The sequence below is a fragment of the Apis laboriosa genome, unplaced genomic scaffold (genome assembly GCF_014066325.1).
Source record: "Apis laboriosa isolate Shangri-la unplaced genomic scaffold, ASM1406632v1 scaffold104_cov149, whole genome shotgun sequence".
Taxonomy (NCBI): Eukaryota; Metazoa; Arthropoda; class Insecta; order Hymenoptera; family Apidae; genus Apis; species Apis laboriosa.
Genome location: NW_025220694.1, coordinates 1,664,328 through 1,681,563, shown reverse-complemented (window position 1 = coordinate 1,681,563; position 17,236 = coordinate 1,664,328). Strand labels below are relative to the sequence as shown.

General features: G+C 30.1%; 1 non-coding gene across 1 annotated transcript; it reads left to right on the top strand.

Moving 5' to 3' along the window:
- Window positions 1–397: 397 nt before the first annotated feature.
- Window positions 398–504, top strand: LOC122717722. Its single transcript, XR_006347242.1, has one exon. It is a non-coding gene; the product is annotated as a U6 spliceosomal RNA (small nuclear RNA).
- The last annotated feature ends 16,732 nt before the right edge of the window (window positions 505–17,236 follow it).

The following is a 17,236-nucleotide window of genomic DNA, read 5'->3' as shown; positions in this document are numbered from 1 at the left end:
TATAGAGAATAGAATAAAAAATGGATTTTTTATGAGCTTTATATGAAGAACAAACTTTTTGTAAAAATATGCATTATTTATAAATTGTTTTTAGAGATATAATCTACGTAAGAATAATTATTTTCAAAAATATTTGGACATTCGATACAATTTATAAAAAAAATAATGAATATTTTATAAATATGTGTATAAAATTAACAAAACAACAATTGACATAAAGAAATTTTTACTTGTAATATACTGTTTGTTATTCGTAGGATTCTCTAATATACTATATATATATTTTCGTTCTTAGTTACAGTAATTGTCGCTAGATGGCCGACAAGATATTTAGTTTCTCGCTAGTTATCGGTCGACTGTATATTTCTTTATATAGAAGAAGCGAAATATATCAGATGTACTTGCTTCGGCAGTACATATACTAAAATTGGAACGATACAGAGAAGATTAGCATGGCCCCTGCGCAAGGATGACACGCAAAATCGTGAAGCGTTCCACATTTTTTTGTCACTTTTAAATATTTGCCTATTAAATATTTTATTTACATTGAATTGTAAATGATACGTATATAAAAAGAAGAATTGGAAATTGAATATACAAGAAATATTCTTCGTTTATATTTCTCTTTTTCAATTTATAGATAAAATTATTATTATTTAAAAAGAAAATAAATCCGTTATATAGTTTTATTATTAATGCATACACAAATACAAAATATAAAAAGTTATTCTAAAAATAATGTGAAATGTAATAAAATTTATAATATTTTCGAATTTGTTTTAAATTTAAAGATAAAAATTTAAGAAATATGAAATAATGAATATTTTTCGATATTTTCTTTTCTATATTCTCTTTAAGCAAAAGAAAAAAGGAATCTAAGAAATTTAAATTAATGATTGAAACAATGTAATATTACTTCTTCTTCCATAATTTATTTAAAATAATCGTTCATGGTATCTTGAGACATCATTTTTTCCACGTCACTTTTAAAAACATTAATTTTAATTTTCATTGACACTTACTTAGATCAATTTCTTTTTATATATTCTTATATTCTTTTTTTATTTTTATGTCTACTTTCATTGTCAATCAATCAATTTATCCATATATTTAAAAAAAACACACACACACACACACACAAAGATTACTACAATCTAAACTTTCATCTACCTATTTACATCTTAATTAAAAATAATATCCATTCTTGCCAAAGATCCTCCAGTTTAATTTTATCCAATAATGAAATGCAAGGAATTCATATCTCGCGAGCCATGTGCAGCCACTTTATGCGATCTTAAAAGATTCCTATTTAAATCAGTCCACCAACATCCCGTATACGTGTCACCCGGCCTCTTTTGATCTTGACAGGTGAACAATGTGAGAAAAGTCTTATTAACGAGGCGTGTTTGTAGCTTGGCCCGGAGATTTTTGTCCCTCCCCTCGTAAATAGCCCTGCTTGATCACCGTTGACAGCTGTAACAGTCGGACAAATTCTCGATGGAAGGGTGTTCACGCCCCCACCGTCGTCAACGTTCTCGAAATCCCTGTTGAGTGCCGGACTGCAGTTCAATCCGTAATTACCCGGATACATATTTTATTGTGACGCGAAATCTGGATCCGGATGGCGCTGCCGCGTCTCGAATTATTTACCCGCCAATTACATTAATTATGTCGTCGATAATTAATCCAATTGCAAATGAATATTGTCGCTGTGCCCCTAATGGCGTTGTTTCACGACCGACTTTTATCGATTCTTGATCTTCGGCGAGAAGAAAAGGAAGATGTTTGGCTCGAAAGGTTTTTATTTGTTTCATTTATGATAGGCTATGTATGAGAATTTATGGTAATGATAATTATATGAATTTGTGTTTGAAGTTTGAATGTAAGTTAAATGCTGTGAAATTATAGTTTAAAGAGAGGTTTATTATATTTGCTTTAAAATTGGAGAAAGTTAAATAAGATTATCATAGATATTTGTTATTGTATATTAATTTAAAAATTACGATTATAGGCAAAAGATTATTATAGTAAGTAATAAATTGAAAGTTTATTCTTGCATTAAAAATTCTTTCTGTATTAATAATTCAAGAATTGTAAATTTGAGTTATATTTTTGCAACAACCGCATGATATGTTTTATATAAATTTATATAAAATATTTATACATATAATTTGAAATATTTTTAAATAATCTTGTTTGTTGTTTGTTGTTTTATTAAATTAAACAATTTAATTATTTTAGATCCTTCTCCTCAACTAACGAAAACTTCAACATATAATATATATATATAAATAAACCTTAATCAATACTTTTGCATCTTATCAACATATCAACATATCCTGCACATAAAAACTAATTATTATCGACAATTTTACTAAAGTTATTCAATTTATAGAAATTGAAAGTAGTAATTAAAAATGTAAATAGCTGCGAAATTAATTAAAATTTCCCGAAAGTTTGACATAATCTTCAGTTGATTCTTTTCTTTTCTTGAATAAAATCGATCATACTTAGTTGAAGCTGTATTCGTTACAAGATACAAAATTAGGAAACTCGGTGCCAATTCGCAGAGCGCCCACGCAAGAACGAAAACTGTTTGTTCTACGCGAATAAAAGCGCAAAGCTTGTCGCGGTGGACGATTGCCTTAAAGCGATAGTTTCGAATGCGCCGCTTCGGGCTTGCGCTCGATAAGGGACGATGCATGCCTTCTGTTGCTCTGTTTAGCAAACAACCGATAGATTTTTTCCCCCTCTCATCTCTTTTGTCCATTCTTTTCCCATCCAACTCTTTACTGATATCATTCGTGCTTATATGTTTAAAGATTCTTGCCATTTTTTTATTTTCTTTTTATTAGAATTATAGTAGAACTTTGTTTATATTAGAATTCAAGGGACAACAAATTGTATAAATGGATAGGTTCACATAATAAAAGCCCATTATTTTTAATTTTCCGTTCAAAGTTTATGTTCAGATAAATAGATTTATTTAAAATTCTCTTTGAAATTCAATAAAGTTTCTTGAACCTTGAAATTTTGCTATTTCTGCTAACTCAAAGCTTTTAAAATTCAAATAAAGAACAAATCAATTTAATTAGCTTGAATTTAAAGAATTTTAAAAATCAAAATTTGTTAAAATTTTTTAATTCTCGACAAAACAGACCCTCTCCCTCTTTAGAAACAAAAAAAAGAAAAAAAAAAAGAAAAAATAAGTATCTTGAATATCCTGAATTTTCAGAGTTTCGACATCCTCAACAAAGTTTTCGAATTCAAGAAATTTAAAAATCAGATCTCGCACATCTGATTCATTCAATTCATTCGATCGAATTTACCCTTAACTGCGCGTAATTACCTCCCAATTTCTTCCTTTCCCTCCTCCCCTCGATTTTTCCGCATTCCCCCCTCCTCCTCCCCTCCCTTTTTTTTTCAACAAATCCACCATAGCCATCCACCGATATTCCTCTCCGCATCATCCCCCCCTCGCACCCCTTCCACCCTCTCCCTCGCCACATATTTCGCACCCTTCCGCCTCCCCCCTTCCTCCACCCCCTCTCCGCACCCCGCTCCCACCTCCCCTCGAATATATATCTATAACAACGGTGGTATACATACTTTTATCTGCTGTTACACGACCGTATCGAGCGGCGCGGGAAACAAATGCGCTGCTCGAACGTTTCCCCGCATAACGTAAAAATAATACGGCTATACCGGTTGCCAATGTATTACGAATTATGTAAAAGTAAAATTTGAATTTTAATTAATCGGAGTGGGATGGAGGGGGAGGGGGAGGGAGAGAGAGAGGAGGGGGAGGAGAGGGGAGAAGCGTTCGGTGCACGGTATCCGGTAATTACGCGACGGCTGGGTGGGGAGGGGGGAGTAGGATGGGTGTGGGCACGATGGAAGGGAGGGGGAGAGGGTGCGGGGAAAAATTCCGTGCGATCGTCCGCGAAACGCAGCGTAATAAATATATTTGATTTCCGCGATGTTTCGCGCTGCATAGTTCGAATTTTGCTTTTATTTTTTTTTTTTTTTTTTTTTNTTTTTTTTTTTTTTTTTTTTTTTTTTTTATCGGGCCGCACATCTCCCCGCCTCCTTCCCCCTCCCCCCTCCCTCTCGTTAAACGCCGCACCCGACCTTCTGCTACGCGCCCTCCCCTCCCCCCCACTACGACGTTAATTGATTCATACGCGATGCATTTCTAATTAAAATTGTAACGATTTGCGAATCAGCGCGACTTTCCAGCGCCAATATTTAACATTTTCTTCTCTCTCCCCTTCCCTTTTTTTTTTTTTTTTTTAATAATAATAATGTTTTCGCGGACGTCGTTGGCGAGAAAATCCCGCTTAGGTACACACGTGTGAATACGTGTTCGTGCCTCGTGGTGGAGGGGAAGGGGGTAGATGAAAAATCGAATTGTCCGCTTCATTAATGCCATTTCCCGATTGACGACGAGCAAGAAGCCGGGGCCCGTATTTACGATAATTCGACGATAATGGAGGAAAATGTATAAAAGCGACGGGAAGTATTATGAAATCCAGAATGAATGAAAATGGGTGTATTTTTGTAATATCGTTCGGTATCGGCCGCTCGTTGAAAGGATGTTTTCGGATCTTATGGATATTAAATAATTTTAATAATATCGACAGGATGTATTATGATTCTTAGTCATTGAATTTATGAGTGTATCTCTGACAGTTTCAGTAAGTAAAGGTGTAAAAAAAAAAAAAAAAAAAAATAGGGAAGAGGATAGAAATGCGAGTTATTTTGTTTTTTGAGAAATAAAAAAATTAAACCAATAATATGAAGAAATTTTATGTAAATTATATAAATACGAATATTATAAGTGTTAGAAATTTTTTTATTTTTTAGTAATATGAAGTAATGAATATAAATAAGCATAATCACAATTTATTTTGTTTGTAATATTAGTCATTAAATTTAATTCTATACAGTTACAATGAATTTATATTTTCAAGATTCAACCATCCTTTTTTTCTTTTAAATTTGTTCTTAAGACTTATATCACAATCAAAAACATAATACATTACAAATGTGATTATTATACAATGAGTTAACTTCTTTGGTTCTTTGAAAGTCACAAAATAAATCATACTAAACTCCATTGAAATGTACAAATCAAAGTATAAATAAGTTTAACAAGTGAAAAGTTATTATATACTCATAATATTTATCTTAAATTTTAATTATTATTGAAGATCTCACTATCATGTATAGCACATATTTCTCCTTTCTTCGTCTATCATTTTAAGAATTGTCACGAATAATTAAGAAACAATAATTTTATTAAAAGTATCATTATCGTAGCTAATGATCATAGTTGAAATGATTCACACGTTCCTCGAGAAATTTCTAATTGCATATTGCCGAGTTAAACAAGGCTTAACCTCTTCATATGTCGTTGACGAGGCGACGCAAACACTATGAAATGCATGGGGTAGAAGCCTTGGGCTTGGGACGGCTAGGTTTACTGCTAATTGCCGTTGTATTACAACGACCAGTCAAAGGCAGCTCTCGACTTGTAGAGTGCCGACCAAACCTTCCCCCTCTTGCCACCCGGTCACTCCAGCTAGTTGCCTCGTATTATATGGGCAAAACTCTAACAGATACTCGGCAATAACTGGAACGATGGCAATGGAGCAATAACCGGCTCCCCTTTGCTTGATCGTCGGCTATCTTCGTCTCTCATTATTCGCAACCAAGAACACGTTGACGAATGTAGATATGCAGAGAAATAACGTGAATTGGAAAAAAAAAAAAAAAGAGTTTTAATGACGAAACGAGATATATGATAAAAAAAAAAAATTATTTTCCTTTAAATGGTTACAGAATTAATAACTATAATTTTCTACATTTCTCCATCTCGCAATGAAAACTTTTGAAAATCGAAATATAATATAAACTTCCTAGAATTCCAATTATTTGCGTTTATATGCGTATAATTCGAATTCATAGAAATTCCATGCCTGCAAATTTACGTGTATATGTTAAACATTTATTAGCAATACCTCTACACGAAATAATTTGATATTGATTCCTTTATTTCAATTATTAAAATGATCTCAAAAAAAAATGATATTCACGAATTTTTCCTTCTTTTAATCCTTATAATCGAGAAAATATTAACTTTTGTACAATTACCTTTGCGCAAATTTTCGTTCATCTAATCTTTTCATTCTAAAACTTCAAAATGAAGAATCTAAAATTTTAGCCCTTAATGCACGTTGATTTGAACAGAACCGATCTTCGAGCGACGACTCGACGAACTTCGTCGAAAAAACCCGAGCACGATCATCGGCGGAGGCGATCCTCGCCGAACTAAGCCGAACTCTGTCGATAAGCTATGATACCACCGCTAACGTTTTACAAATGGAGCAAAGATCGCAAATTTCCTTTTTTTCTTCATTCGTCATCACAGATTTCGCGCAGAATCGATCAAAGCAATCACTCTCCCAAGCCCAATAACGCGAGCCAAAATCCCGCGACTCGATATGGCGAACATTGGCGATAATTTATTGGAACTGCCAATAGCATTGCCCACGTTAATCAGTCTGTGCATTACTGGATCCGCGTTCGCGTGGACGCGTGGTATTCTTGAAACGCGGTGAAAAGCGGTCCCCGGCGACGATCGCCTGCCCTGCCGAACGTTGGTCAGGCATTAAAGCCGTGGCCCCGCCGCGCGTATGGCAATTTATCACGGCCACGTCTTGGCCATTATACGCGCCGCGTGACCGGGCTAACTCGAGAGGTCGGCGGACATTAGGTTGTGACGGACGCTCGATTACTTTATACGCTTTATTACTTTATTTCCAGCGGGGAAACGACCCGGCCTATGCTCGTTTTTTGTTTCGCCCGTTCCTCCGGCCTAGGGAAAAATACGAGTAACGAATTAATGTACTTTTAATTGGCCCTATGCCTTATCGATCGATTGACTCGAATTCTTTTACGCGCGGCGAGGGAATGGATGAAAGGAAGTGAAGGGCGTCGTATTGTTGGGGGAATCGATTAAACGGCGTTGGTAATTTTGAGTGACGCCGGTTGATTAAATTTCTGATTCCGTAGCTAAATATAGCCGCGATCCTCGGTTATGCGGTTAATTCGTTTCACTTTATTATTTCCCTCCCTCCCTCTGTTCGCCCCGTTGCGGCACGAGTGCGCTATTTGTTCCGTGTTTTGCGACGCAATGGTGGATTACCCGTAGGATTATTCTGATTCTGTTTGGTTTTCCGAATTTGTTTCGGTGACCGTTTCAACTTTCTCTTTTCGGGTTAATCGCGCGGATACTGATCGGTTTGGAATGTCTTTCATTAAGTTATATTTGTACGCTCGGCTCATTTTATTAACTTTATTTAAAGGAAAACGAATGTTTAAACGATCGTTTTGAAAGTTTTTACTCAATTTCTACCAGTGATAATTGTAATTGACGTTTTATTTATTTTTAGTTAATGAAAATAGGAATAAATAATTAATAAAATAAGAAATCATAAAACAATTTCATGATTAAATTAGAATTCATATAATTATACGGGATGGTAATAAAATTTGTAAAACACCTTTGAAGGATTGATTCTAAGAGCCAAAACATAAAATACAAAAATTTTAATTGAAGCTTTTTAAGTTACAGTTTAAGTTTGTATTAAATAATAATCGGATAAATCTATCTCTACCACATTTCATCTTATTCTATTTCTATTTCGTCTCAAAGCGGAATTTTTAATTGCTTAGTATAATAATTCAATAAATTAATCTCAATTGATACTTTTATGTATCAAATTTATATTTGTTTCGATTCATGAATATATTAATATTCCAAGTAAATGAAAACTGAGGAAAAATTATATAATTTTTCAATCTGTCTTATAAATATGAAGCGTTATAAATAGATAGATAATTAGTGGATGATAGTAATATAGTTATGCGAAAGAAAAAAATTTAAAAAAAATAATAAGTATATATAATTAATTAATTCTTAGCGTAACAATATTCGTTAGTCTTTAATTTAGTTTTAACAGAAAGAAATTTTAAATAATATTTTATTTTCCAAAATGAGACGATTTTTTAATTGTGTAAGTAATTAATTTTGTTACATAATTACAACATAACAATTATTTGGATTTATTTTATTTGAGAATAGATTTGGAAGTCCATACAAGTTATTTTCCATTATTACAACTTATCCTATACACAGCAAAAAACAAAAATAAAATAAATAATTCAACTAGTATTAATATCAATATATTACAATCATTACATTTAGTCATTCCAACATTAACGACCATAAAATTACCATTTATAACGGCAATTTTTTTAAAAATAGAGATTACGTAAATTAACATTTAAAATAGCATCTCTTTTAATTAAAATAAAGATAAAAGAGTTTAAAAACCCGCTTGAAAAATAAAAAATATGTAACAGATTGAAAATAATCATGAATATTATTATTTATTTTTAAAATCATTTACGAAATTATTTAATATATCCTTTCATTAAAAATCATAATCAAAATCTCTCAAAACAACACACATACAAACATAGAATACGAAAGAAGCGCAGAAAGAAGAACGAGACCAACAGAATCTCAAACTCTTTTTTGACTCTTTTTTGAGCGACTCTCAAACAATCAATGCAATGATTCCTCGATAAACAAGCTCATCAACCAAATCTTTATCTTTTTATTTTTCCCTCTTCTGTAATTTATAACTTCGTTATATGTTCGATCGAAATCTGAGAACGAAATTACCTCTTCCTCGTCATTGTTTCACCACGTCCGTGAACAAAGAATAAAGAAAAGGGGGAGAAAAATATAGCGAAATATTCGGTGTCCCCCGAGCAATTAAGCACGGATACCGCATTACGTATTTGGCAGATGGAAAGCGAAGATCGAAGAGCTGATCAGGATCTTAAAAGCGTTTGAAGCCTCACCTGCCCAATCTGCATAATGAGAGGCGTCCATTAGCCATCGTGGATTGAATGCACCCATCGGAAAGGGTTGCCTCCAAGCGCGCGCTGTCAGACCGGCTTGTTCAAATAATAACTATCGATTACCTTTATGGTGCGTGTGTGCGCCTCAGTGTACTTTATTTATATTAGCAGGAACCGCTGCACACTGCAGATTTTAAGTTTCGTCAAGTTCCTTTCCTTTCCTTTTTTTTTTCCACGCGGCGTCGCGCCGTTTTCGAGAATTTCGGTTATCTTAACGATTCACGAAATCAATTGGACGATACGTGTGGTCGTTAAACCGAGAAAGGCAGGATTTGTGGTAGTTGGAGAATTGTGAGAATGCTTCGTTGCGGTAATTTTATGCAATTGCTAATTGAGTGGTCGTAAAAGAAGTGAAATAAACGAGAAGAGTTTAATGCGTTAAGTTAATGGATAATATGGATAGGTAGGATTCTTTCAATTTTGCATTATTAATTGTGTGTATGGTGTAAGTCGTGTTTTTTGTGAAAAATTGAGACAACAAGATATTTTTGGATATATTTTTGGGTTAATTTATATTTCGTCGAGGAAATTGATATATCTATGATTTCACAATGAGAACGATATGACTCGAGTAATGAATATAAAAAAAAAAAAATAACATTGTGTCACTGTGTTCATATTTATATTTATTCGTGCGAGTAAAAAAAAATTTGATTTTATAAAAATGAAATATATAATCTGATGAAAAGAATTTCATTAGAAAATAGAAGTATTATGTAAGTAATAAAAAGGAATCTACATCCTTGTTTTCTCTTACACAATTGAATAATCAAAAAGGAGAAAAGTAATTTAACTTGGGAAAAGTAATTTAGATTTGCATTTTTTACTTATTTTTTCTTGCAGTATAATCTTCTATCTAGTTATTTTATTCTTCTTCAATCAAGGATTAATCAAGTTTGTATATATTTACATTAGAATAGAGCAAAAAGGTTAATGTTTCATGATAATTTTCTAATAATAATTGATCTTCGAAATTAAACAAGAAAAAGTTAATTATTGGCAAATAAACATTTTTAAGATGTCGCAAGAGTTTCGACGATTAATTTTTTATTTTTTTTTTTATTCTTTATTATATGATATTTCTTTAAATCTTATAGTTATTATAAATTTATTTTTTCTTACTTTGAAATAAACATATAAAATAATGTGTATAATATGTTATAAATAAATATTAGAAATGCTAGAAATGAACTTTTATGAAATAATTTTTTACTCTATTTCTAACTTATTGTAAATAATCGAAAAAGAAACTTAAAAAATAAAAATAATAATTTTTAATATAAGTAAATTAATTTCGAAAATTTCAAAAAATTCATTTATAAGACTCAGACTTTATTAACTTAAATATCATTGTAGAAGCCAATTCTTATTCATATTTAAACTTAATTTTCTCAAAAGCAAGATCTTTAAACGAGAAATTTATTCCTCTTTTTCAATTTATTGACCATAATTTTATTCACAGGGAGTCAATAAATAAAATAGAATGTCACGAATTTAATTAATTAATTATTAAAAAAAAAAAAACATTCTCTTCAAAATTGAAATTTCGGGTTAAAGAGAATCACACCGCTTCCATTTCTTTTAATCGATATTAATTTTTATATTAATATCAAATTCGACACCAATCCTTTATTATTCTTTATTACTCGTTCCTCTTATAATTTCTCTCCTTCGACTTTGCCTGTAAATCAACCGATGTCCGGATGTTGCGTTTCACCTCAAGTGGATGATCTCATTACTTCTTTACGCGAACCTCGCTTCAATGTTGCTCGTGGTGGCGCTCACGCGAGTCCAAAACCTTATTTATATTGTACAACTAGGTCCCCTGAATGTTTGAAAAAGTTTATGTCGTGCCCGTCTCCTCGTTTCTTTTCCCTTTCCCAACCGAGACGTCATGCTATGTATTATTTGCGTATCCGGCCATGCAATTCGTAGATTGCATTTTAATCGGGCGGGAAGGGGGAGCGACGAGAAAAATCCTCGCCCATTAATTATCATAATATTGGATAAATTGTTTCAAATTTTCCTGAAAATTGTGATATTTAGAATCGATGACTCTATACGAAACTTTGAAATAATGAAATTAGATAATTATAAAAACAGTATACGGAATCACGTGGGAGTTATTTTAATTAAATGTACGCGGAAATTCGTATTTAATTAAATATACCTATTTTAATTAAATATATTTAATTAAGAATCTACCTGTGTTTAATGTTTTACTTAATAAAAAAAAAAAAAAAAAAGAAGAAGAAGAAAGAAAAAAAACGCAAAAAATAATATTTCGTATTCACTAACCAAATATATATTATTCAGAAGTTTCGTTTTAAAATGTATACACGCGTATATATGTATACAGTTAAAATTAGTAATACCCTCCCTACTTTGAATAGCGCAAATTTACAACGGGATACAAGCTGGATTTACAACATGGAAATTTTCCTCGTGAACAACATAATCCGAATACCACGTGAAATATATCTACATTCTTCAAACTCGATAAATAAATATATAAAAATTCGAATAGAATCCTTTAACACGGCGATTGGTTAGTTTCAGGCATAACTTTTAAGAATTATTAACAAAATATATTCCTGTTGTTTTTTGTAGGAAAATATAATAATTCGAATATTTAGATTAGGATACGAGTTAATAAATCATGTGGCGCTAGTGTCGCATTAGTGATCACAATTTTCATAGTGTTAATAATTTTACAAATTCTCTCTTTAAAACTTTTTCTGCTTCTCATTTGGAAGATAACGTTTAAATTATCTATTTTCGAAAATATTATGAATATTATAAACATAAATTAATCAAATATATAATTACTATTTACTATTTCAATGTTTTAAGATAAAAAAAAAACATTATCAATTTTCAACATCTTGAAAAATTGATTTTTAATCACGACGCTTCATTCATGCGTAATCTTTAAGAATTATTAACAAAATATATTCCTGTCGTTTGTAGGAAAATATAATAATTCTAATAAAATATAATATTTAGATTAGGATATGAGTTAACAAATCATGTGGCGCTAGTGTCGCATTAGTGATCACAATTTTCATAGTGTTAATAATTCCACAAATTCTCTCTTTAAAACTTTTTCTGTCTCTCATTTGGAAGATAACGTTTAAATTATCTATTTTCGAAAATTATAAACATAAAACATAAATTAATCAAATATATAATTACAATATTAAATTAATGAAATAAAAATATTAAAAATGTATTATTTACTATTTCAATGTTTTAAGATAAAAAAAAAACATCAATTTTCATCCTAAAAAATTGATTTTTAATCACGATCCGCTTCATTCATGCGTAATCTTTAAGAATTATTAACAAAATATATTCCTGTCGTTTGTAGGAAAATATAATAATTTTAATATTTAGATTAGGATATGAGTTAACAAATCATGTGGCGCTAGTGTCGCATTAGTGATCACAATTTTCATAATGTTAATAATTTTACAAATTTTCTCTTTAAAACTTTTTCTGTCTCTCATTTGGAAGATAACGTTTAAATTATCTATTTTCGAAAATTATAAACATAAAACATAAATTAATCAAATATATAATTACAATATTAAATTAATGAAATAAAAATATTAAAAATGTATTATTTACTATTTCAATGTTTTAAGATAAAAAAAAAAACATCAATTTTCATCCTAAAAAATTGATTTTTAATCACGATCCTCTTCATTCAGACGTCTCTCGTAACTTTTTAACACGAAAACGTCCTTTATTTCTTCTTTTTCTTCTCTACGCCGCGCAATTATTAAAGTGTCGGTAAGTATCCATTTATAAATTATAAATATACCTATATCTACGAGTGCACGCGTTCCTCCGAGAGTGCATGCGGAAGTAGGTTTAAAAGGGATGATGATGGAGGAGGTGGACGAGATGGGGAGGTATTGTCGCGGAAGGATCGATGGATCGATCGACGAAGAACAGCATGCTCGGGGACACAGTAGGCCTTCCATTAGCTTTCATTTGTTTGGACAGCCGGTCCCGTGTCTCGATCTTAAGAGGGATAGACCGGGCTATAGAAGCGGGGAGGGGAGGTGGGTTTGTTTTCTATCGATACGGTGGCCGATCGAACCTAGTCGGAAGTCCCGATTAGCATCGTGGATTCGACTCTCTTTGAATCGACCCCGCTCTCCTCGACCCCGCTATACACAGCCCGTTTCTTCTATTTAGTCGATTGCTTGTCCTGCGACCACTTTGCCTATTATTTCGCCGGGTTGAACCGGGGTTTGTTCACTGTGAAGGGAACTTTTGTCGATCCTCTGTGTACTGTGATGGCTCGTAATGCCGATAATGGAGTTTGCACGATTTTGCATCGTACGAAGATAAATTGTAATTACATTAGGCTCAATTTGGTTTAGATTATTATGGATCGGTTTTTATTATCAATGAATAGGCATGATCAATTTGTTAATATAATAATGTAATATTATATTCATATTATATATGTTATTATATATATTATATATGTATGTGTACAACTTTGAAATTATTTAAATTTTAGGAAAATATAAGATTACAAGTGTATGTACTATTTTATCATGTAATTTTAAATGATAATAGTCTATTGGATCGAGATTTATCTTGTAATTCGGAGTTTATTCAATTTTTATTGATATGTATAATTCCATATAAATATACACTATTATTAATTTTAATAATTATGTAAAAGGAATTGTAATAAAAAAAAATTGTAAATATATAGTAGTCTTGACATCTTCATAGCTAATATTTTTCTGCGCAGTTTGTAGAAGTCTAAAAATGATTTTGAATACTTTTCTTGAAACTTGTTTCCATAAATGATTCCATAATATAATATAATACAATATGTCGTATAAATTATTAATTATTTAAAAGATACAAATAATTAAATTAAATAAAAAACTATTAAATATTATTAGATTTTCAATATTATTAGACATTTTCATAATAGAATTTAGCAAATAATATTTTATAATTAACAATGTCCAAATACTTATGTATAGAAATGTATAATATGAATAATAGTATGAATAATAATATTATTATAGATGTATAACATGAATTAACGTTTATGAACATTTAAATTTATATTATTGGGTTAAGTTATATTAGTTTTGTGAATGTAAGAATAAATATTAATTTAATACAATGCAGGTTTGAAACCATTTAAATCTTGTTAATATATTAATATCATTATATAGAATATTATATTATATTATAAATTTTTTTAATTATAAATGTCGATAATATTCATTTGTTTTTAAATGATAATGATTTGATAATGAATCAAAATTTATCAATAATTAAAAAATTGTACAAACCAATGTTATTTATTTATAATATTTATTTCAAAAGCATAGTTAATAAATATTTTTCACATTTATATTTATTCATTATTTAAATTCATACGAACAACTAAAAATCACTATGTTTAATCTTACGTTCAATTATTACATGTTTATCTAATCTACATTAAGTTTTAAAATTAAATAAAAGTAAAATATTTTGTAAATATAAAAAAATTCACATAAAATGAATTTATTATAAAGATTTGATGTATCACTCATTTGAAATTATTTATTTTTAATATATTACTTAAATAAAAAGAAATAGATTGTTGAGAAAATTGGTGAGACAATCGATTGTAAAAGTTAATTTTACGTTATTCTTGGCTCGATACACGTAAATTACAAAGATCATTTGCACTATAAAGTATAAGCTCATTTAACTCATTTGCTGAAAGGGAAGCTTGCCAGAAAGCATCCCCGTTGTACAAGCACAGTATAATCTTCATTATACTTCACAGGGACGTAGAACACTTCCCAACACCTACATCTCCTTCCAATTATGCAATTATTGTAAGTCATGAAAGTTGTGTAAACAGTTCTTAAAGAAACGCATTATCTATGTTGGAACAATTTTCTTGTTTACAAAAAATTTATTAATTCTTTTGAGGGAACCAATTTTAAAAAACAGTATTTTATAAATTTTATAAAGCATTTTGCTTTTGGAATAATTAAAAACTTTTTGATCTTTAACTATATTAACCATTTATAAACAGAATTTATACATAATTTTTAAATTTAATTTGAAAAAATTTGGAGATTAAAAATTATTAATAAATAAATAAATCATTTGATGTCAATGTAAAAATCAATGTAAATTAATAAGATACAATAAAAATATATGAACAAATTTTTTTAATTGAAATATTGATATTTATTTTCTTTTCTTCAGATAAAATTCCTATCTATTTTTTGATTTTAGCCTTTTCTTCTTATTTTATATTTTATACTTTTACGTTATATATAAATATGTCCATTTTTATATACATAAAACTTATAACATATTATAATATATTCCCGCATATTAATTTATAAATTGTTAAAACGAAAAATCTTTTAATTTCGAAATATTTAAGAAATCAATTCTAATCCTATTCTATCTTATAAAAAATTATACTCTCTTCCTTAATCTACTTAAAAGAAAAAAAAAAAATCGACTTTTTTTTCTTCTTAAAAGAAATTATATTCTCTTCATTCATTTCTCTATGCAACACAAACAACTCTTGACCGTCACCGTGAAACGTGAAAATATTAATCCGAAAAAGGCCACCCTGTACATCCACCGAACGCTCTCAGAGCCATTTGCTCAGTCCGGCCATTAACCCAAATTAGTCTTGCAAGTGCTCGTGCCTTTTCGATTCCACTCGAAAAGAATCCCGTGCAAACACTGCTTACGCCTTTCCGCGGCGGTCAAAGGGGGGGGGGGGGGGCGAGAGTGTCACAGGAAGATCGAGAGGACGAGGCGTGGAATCGTCGAATTCTATTTTCAGCGATCGATATCGTGCGTGCCCGCTCGAGAATAAAGCTGTCGCGAGCTGGGGAGATGCCTCCTCTTGGCTGAGAGAGGTGGAGTATGTCAATCGGTTGGAGCGACGCTGGTTTAAGTGGTTAACGCAGCCTCGAGATTAGAGAGTAGAAGCGGCGATTTAAGAGCTGTCGTTCGGCTGTTAAGATGTTTTCATTAGCGCTTGCGGCTGCATGCGTGTTCGTGTTTGAACACCTTTCTCCTCGCCAAATTGATGACGAGAGAGGGTGGTTTCCGCATTTCGATCGAATTAGTTTTTAAAAATTAAAAAAGAGAACTACGAAGAATAATTAAATTACCAGAAAGAAATTTTTTATTAGTAGATTTTTAATTTCTTGTGTATATACGCGTTATGGAAATTTTTATACATTATTTTATTTAATGTATATATTGAAATAATATAATAGTATAATAGTAGCGATGAAAAAGTCGTCCTAATATGAAAGGTAATGAATTGTAAAGCTCAAAAAAGTAAAATTTAAATCTTTATTTATCTATATGAATCAATCCTTTCTTTGCAATATGGGAAATATTTATTGAACATATGTATTATTCTGTAGAGTATAATTTATTTATTTTTTGTTAGAAAAAATAATGGTTAATCAGAAGATAATAAAATAAAAATTTAATTGTATAGAAAAATTATTGTGTAAAATTTAAAAAGATAATTATTAATATTTCAAAATATTCTAAATAAGTGCGATAAAGATTTTCTTTTATATTTTGCTTAATATTTCATTTATTATATAATAATTAAATTATTAATTAAATAATAAAAAAATTAATGAAAAAAATATTTCTTTGCATATTATAAATTTTAATGCATTAATTTATATAATTCATATGAAAAAATATTAAGCTATTTATATTAAAAGAAACCACCAGTTTTAGAGATATTTTAAGATGAATTTTATAAAATATATGTGTAAAAGATAAGGCACACGCGAAAAGATATTTCATACAATAAATTAAAAAACGTAAAAAAGATAATTAGCTAATTATAAAAAATAATAAATTATATCATGCATTAAAATTACATGAATCTACTAAAAAAAAAAAACATCAATGACCTTTGTACGCCTCCATATACAGAAAAATTAATTAAACAGATTATTCAATTCTTTTTTAAATCATTTCTTCTTTCTTTTTCGGATAATTTACGAATAATTTACCTTTATAGATTAAATATGTATATATTTATATATATATATAATATAAATCACGAAATTCAAACTGGACATACAATGTATACGAACTTATATACAATCAGTATTCCCTTATCGTATTTCACACTCTATTCTTGCCCATTTAACTCATTCCATTAGTCGATCAGAATTTCTCCCTCGATCTTTTC